The following is a 6,764-nucleotide window of genomic DNA, read 5'->3' on the forward strand; positions in this document are numbered from 1 at the left end:
TTTATCGTCTCATCCGAATGATTAGCGTCCAGACCACCACTTAATATCTAGTGGAGGGGGAGCAAATATCGGCGGCTCAGCCGTAATTCGAACTGAACCAGCGCGCTCAGATTCTCTCGCTTCCTAGGCGGACGCGTTACCTCTAGGCCATCACTCCACTTAACACGAACGATCACACACATGCACACAGACGTTATACAAAAATATAATAGTCTTGTAAGAATTATTCATAATCGAGCACAATACCGCCTGCCAACACAATATTCGAGGTAACCGGTTATGAATGGTACGTTTTCCTTGTTGAAATCAATGGTCTGACGAAAGTTGGCCTAAACAAAAATGATTGGGCTGAATGTCACAAAATTGTTGATTGCCGTTGGTAAAAAATCTCCCTATTTCTCTCCCTCCCTCCATCCTCCACACGTTTACTCTCCCGCCCAACCCACCCCTTCTTTCGTTCCTTCTAAACCCAACAGCATTATCAGAGATGTTTTTATTCTGATAAGTGTGTTCCTTTTCGTTTCATGTAATTATGCTTTTATAACCATCATGCTTCTGCCTTTGTCATTCAGCTATTGTGCTGTGTAGACCCTATCAAGGATGTAAACACACACACACACACACACACACACACACACACACACACACACACACTAGTGCTTATCATCCTTGGAAATAATGAATTGTGTCTTGTCCCCCTCCGCTCTCTCTCTCTCTCTCTCTCTCTCTCTCTCTCTCTCTCTGTGATATTACACAGAAACAAAACATTTGAAAGGATGGTCGAATCAATCTTTTCACAGCATTCCTTCTTTTTCTTTTCTTTTTCCCCCTTTTTTTAAAATATATATGTAGCCGTGTTATGAACCGAATGGTATATTAAGAGGACGGTACAGAAGAATTTAGATTATTACTGAATGAAAGAGTATGAAGATGAAAGGACAGAAATGATCCGCGAACCGGCCAAGGACATATAGACGGTCAGTCAGAAAAGGGGTTTTCTATTGTTTCATTTTACAGTAGTTATAAGGAGTTAAAGAAAAGAAGACGCTGCAGTAGAATGCTAGGCAGCCGACTGTGTGTGCAACACGCTCGATGCGTGCTTGAGAGCGGCACCTCGGAAAGTGACCGGCGAACACGCAACAGCTTTCGGTTCGAATTCCAAGTTGAATTACCTTACGCCACAGGAGTTACCTCCTCATGTTAATGGTTGGACACCGTCACTGCAGTGAAACTGTCATCCGCTTTACGGCATGTGCTGTGGGTTGAACTGTGGTTAAGGTAGCCAGCTGAGCGCTTGGCTACATATACATGATATATATTGTTTCATGTCTTTGAACAATCGTTGTGATATTGTGCGTCAGTACATGTCGTAGTTGTGTTGTCAGTCCTTTCGTTTCATTGTTTAAAAAAAACCTTACTCATCAATTAAAAGTGAAGTTTGTTCTGACGATAAGAAAAAGTAAAATGGTATTGATAACCTCTTATCAAAAGATCTTTTTAGGCAGTGAAATGAATATTTCAAATATCAATCTGTGTGTGTGTGTCTGTGCGTGTGTGTTTCTCTATCTATCTATCTATCTATCTATCTATCTATCTATCTATCTATCTCTCCTCCCTCTCTTTCTATCTCTCTCTCCCCCTCTTTCTCTCTACCTCCCTCTCTCTCTGTGCAATTGAGTGTATTTGAATTTCATGTATGTTTTTCTATAACCTTTTGTTATCATGTGAACATTTTGATTTCATTTCTTTTTGCCCTGAGGGCTGGATGTAAAAAAGCATATACATGCTTATTCCACTTCCCTCATTAAAAAGATTCGTTCGTTCGTTCGTTCGTTCGTTCGTTCTCTATATATATATCTGCAACTCCCCCTTTCTCTCCCTCCCTCTCTCTATCTCTTTCTCTCTCTCCCTCTCTCCCCTTCTCTCTCCCTCCCTCTCCCTCTGTCTCTGTTTGTCTGTCTCTCTCTCCCCCTCCCCCTCTCTCTCTCAATCTCTCTCTCCCTCTCTCTCTCTCCCCCTCCCTCTCTCTTCCCCCCCCCCTCTCTCTCTCTCTCAATCTCTCTCCCTCTCTCTCTCCCCCCTCCCCTCTCTCTTCCCCCATGTCTCTCTCTCTACCCTCCCTCTCTCTCTCAATCTCTCTCTCTCCCTCTCTCTCTCAGTCTCTCTCTCTCTCTCCCTCTCTCTCTCTCAATCTCTCTGCCCTCCCTCTCTCTCTCAATCTCTCTCCCCCCTCTCTCTCTCTCCCCCTCCCTCTCTCTTCCCCCCTGTCTCTCTCTCTCCCCCCCCCCCATCTCTCTCTCTCTCAATCTCTCTGCCCTCCCTCTCTCTCTCTCAATCTCTCTCTCCCTCTCTCTCTCCCCCTCCCTCTCTCTTCCCCCCTGTCTCTCTCTCTCTACCCTCCCTCTCTCTCTCAATCTCCCTCTCCCTCTCTCTCCCCCCCCCCTCTCTCTCTCTCCCCCCTCTCTCTCTCTCTCTCTCTTCCCTCCGAGTCCCCTGAGGCTCCACCCTCGCCTTCGCCCTTCATCCTCCTCCTCCCTCCTTCACTCCCTTCCTTCTCATCATCCTCTTCCTGCTCTCCTCTCTCTCCACTCCACTCCATCCACACCCCTCCCCTTCCGCTCTCTCCATTACCTGGTAAGCCAGCCATTAATCAATTTTCATGGGAAAATGGGGGCGACGTGACGTCACCGGTTTAGGCGGGGCCAGGGGACAGTAATCAATCAAACCCCGCACTCTGAAACTGCGAGAGTGACAGTTCTTCCTTGGTGATAATCGAGGAGAATTATAAGCCACATTTGAGAGATTGAGAGGTCGTTTTAATTTTAATCATTCATTTATCTATTTATTTATTCATGTAAGCATTTATTTATTTACTTTTCGTCTGTTCGCTTGCTTGCTTGCTTTTTTTTTTTTTTTTTTTTTTTTTTTTTTTTTTGTTTGTTTGTTTGTTTGTTTTGGGGGCTGGTTTTGTTTCCGTAATGTGTATAAAGACATCCGAATATATATATATATATATATATATATATGTGTGTGTGTGTGTGTGTGTGTGTGTGTGTGTGTGTGTGTGTGATTCAGTTAGAAGTGGGTTATGGCAAAAACTTGTTCATGAAGGCGTGAATGGTAAAATTTTGCGTGTCATAATGAACATGTATGATAGAATTAAGTCATGTGTGTTTTTAAATTGTGAAAAATCTGATTTCTTTAGCATTTGTAAGGGTTACGACAAGGAGAAAATCTCTCGCCTTTGCTTTTTTCTCTGTATCTCAATGATTTAGAGTTGTATTTGACTGAGCATAAGAGTCCATCCATTGATCTTTTATTGAATGTTAGCATTTCAGAGTTAGATAATTACATGCGATTATTTGTACTGTTGTATGCAGATGACACAATTTTACTTTCAGAGACGAAAGAAGGATTACAACAGTCCCTCAATGTTTTTCACAAATATTGTTTAAAATGGAAACTAGTGGTCAATGTAAAGAAAACTAAAGTGATGATATTCAATTCTACAAACAAGCTAAAGCCTGCTTTAAGTTTGGCGATGCATGTTTGGATGTTGTCAATTCTTTTAAATATCTTGGCATCGAATTTAGCAGAAACGGAACTTTTTACAAAGCTAAAAAATGATTTATGAACAGAGCCAAAAAGCAAGATTTATCTTTCCATATCATTCTGGACATGTACCAGTCTATGATTGTTCCTATTTTGTTGTATGGTGCAGAAATATGGGGTTATGAAAATGTAGATACACTTGAAAGATTAGAATTGAAATTTTTGAAACGCTTGTTCAAACTGAACAGAAATACTATGACCCAAATTGTTTATGGAGAAACTGGTATTTGTCCAATTAGTGTGTTAGTGAAAATGAGATTAGTTCGATTTTGGACCAGCTTAGTGATATCAAACACAGAAAAATATTCTAGGAAACTATATTTGATATTACTTGACTTATATCGAAATGGTATTTATTCTTCAAAATGGATGAGTTGTATCAGATAAATTTTAATAGAAGCAGGGTATGACTGTGTTTGGGATGCTCAATCCTTCTTGGAGAGGGAATCTTTCTGCAAGAATGTCAACATTGCTTTGAGAGATAGTTTTCAAAATCTATGGAGACATGCTCTAGAGGCGAGTAGTAAATGTTTGTTTTATCGAAATTTCAAAAGTGGATTTGGTAGAGAAAAATATATGTCAAATACCTGATAATTACGTTATCAGCTTCTTCAGATTTCGAAGTAGTAATCATAAGCTGGAAATAGAAACAGGGAGACACAAAGGCATACCACGAGAGTTACGGCTTTGTAAGGTTTGTAACATGTTTGTGATTGGTGATGAGTTTCATTTTATAATGGAATGTCCCAATTATGATCAGTTACGAAATAGATATGTTCCTAAAAATATTTGTCTCCAAAATCGGTTTTTATTTTTTGCAATATGCTCAAAGGAGGCAAAAAATCATCTTAGCTGTAAGTAGGATGATTAGATTTGCAAATGTTGCCTAGTTATACTTTTGGAGTTGAAAGACATTTGTGTTTTCTTAACTTTTATGTGGCATTGTCGTGTATTTGGAAATGTTTGTTCTGGGCATGAAAAGTTTATTTTGCATTAATCCTCCATACTCCAATAGGAGTGAAAGGATAATTAAAACTTGAAACTTGAAACTTGTGTGTGTGTCTGTGTGTGCGAGCATAGTTTTGTGAGCATGTTGCCCAAAGTCTGAATTGCTTTGTGTGATGTTCTTTCCTCCAACACAAAGTGTCTGTGTGAACGTGTTTTTTTTATGCTTGTGTACGCCTGCATGCACTCATATCCAAACGTATGAGAATTGCCCAAAAACATTCTGCACGTGACTTCAGGTTTGTTAGACAGACAGAAAAAAAACACCAACAGCAAAAAACAACAACAGCAAAAAAAAAACAACAGCAAACAAACAAACAAAACAGACCTCTTGCAGACCGTTCCAGTAATGTTCACCATACTGAGTCAAAAGTCAATAAAAACAGTCGGAACAGATTCTACTGAACACGCTAAACAGCAGAACGCATGACAAATGAATACAACAAGCAACGGAAGTAGCGGGGGTGGGGTGGGAGGAGGAGGGCGAGTAAGTCCAATGTTACGCACGCGCACGCACACACACACACACACACACACACACACACACACACACACACACACACACACACACACACACACACAGAGCAAACACCAACCCACAAGCAAACACACCACAGGTACACTCCAATGGAGTTATCATCGAACATTAAAGAACGCAACTAATGTCCATCATTAGAAAAACAAAACACACACACACACACACACACACACACACACACACACACACACACACACACACACACACACACACACACAAAGAGAGAAAGCAAGGAATTCAGAGAGAGGGAGAGACAGCGAGAGAGAGAGGGAAAGGGAAAAGGAGAGAGAGGGGGTTTGGGGGGGTACATCACAAGAATAATTACATTATGTCATGTTACAAATAATAATAATAATAATAATAATAATAATAATAATAATAAGTTATACTGAAAAAAGGGGGACGGGTGTGTTGGGAGAGCCACAGTGCAAAAACATGTAAACAATGATGGCCAAAAAGAGATGAGAATCATCATGTAAATCAAAATCAAGTCAACGTGTACAAGCATTCTATATATATATAAAAAAATCGAAGTAAAGTTCCTTCGCTATGGACACAACACCAGACCGAAACGGAGCTCTCGGACTCTCATCACAGGTGAACTGGATCAGCGTTCGGTGGGTAATGGAAACAAAAACATACCCAGCATGCACACCTCCGAAAGCGGCTGAGTATGGCTGCCTACAGGGCGGGGGTAAAAACAGGTCATACACGTAAAACCCCACTCGTGTCCATACAAGTGAACGTGGGAGCTGCAGCCCACGATCGCAGCGGAAGAAAAAGAACTGGATCAGAAATCCAACACCTGACTGATTCAGCCACAGCTCTCCAACCACCTGCAACTTCCATAGTATTTAGCGCTTCAGCTGCTAACTGAGTGTGTCGCGGTGCTTCCACCATGCCTGCTATACCATTCTTGGTACGAAAGTACCGTCTCAGTCAGAACAACTGGTGGGAAAAAAATCTACTGCCGAGTGCAAGATAACAAAGACAGCTATTATACCTATATACCACTCTCACCACAAACACCACTATTAAACCAGCCATCCACCACAACCACCTCTATCATCACAATCCTTCACCAGAGCCACCACTGTCATATAACCCCCACCACCACTACCACCGCTATCATATCAACCATCCACCGTGACTACCTCTGTCATATCAAGCGTTCACCACAGTCACCACTATCATATCATACCCCACCCCACCACAACCATCACCATCATATCAACACTCCCCACCCCCCACCATAACCACCACTATCATATCATCCCCCTCAACAATCATATCAACCCACAATCACACAACCATATCGTTCACCACAGCTACCACTATCATATCATACCCTACCCCACCACAAGCACCACTATTCTATCAACCATCTACCATGACTACTTCTATCATATCAACTATTCACTACAACCACCACTACCATACCAACCATTCACTACAGTCATCACTATCACAACCACCACTATTCATATCAACCATCCATCATGACGACCTCTATCACACCAACAGCCCATAAAAACTTTCATAATACCAACAATCCACCATAGCCACCGTTTCAGTTTCAGTTTCAGTAGCTCAAGGAGGCGTCACTGCG

This window comes from Babylonia areolata, chromosome 11 (genome assembly GCF_041734735.1).
Source record: "Babylonia areolata isolate BAREFJ2019XMU chromosome 11, ASM4173473v1, whole genome shotgun sequence".
NCBI classification, from domain to species: Eukaryota; Metazoa; Mollusca; class Gastropoda; order Neogastropoda; family Buccinidae; genus Babylonia; species Babylonia areolata.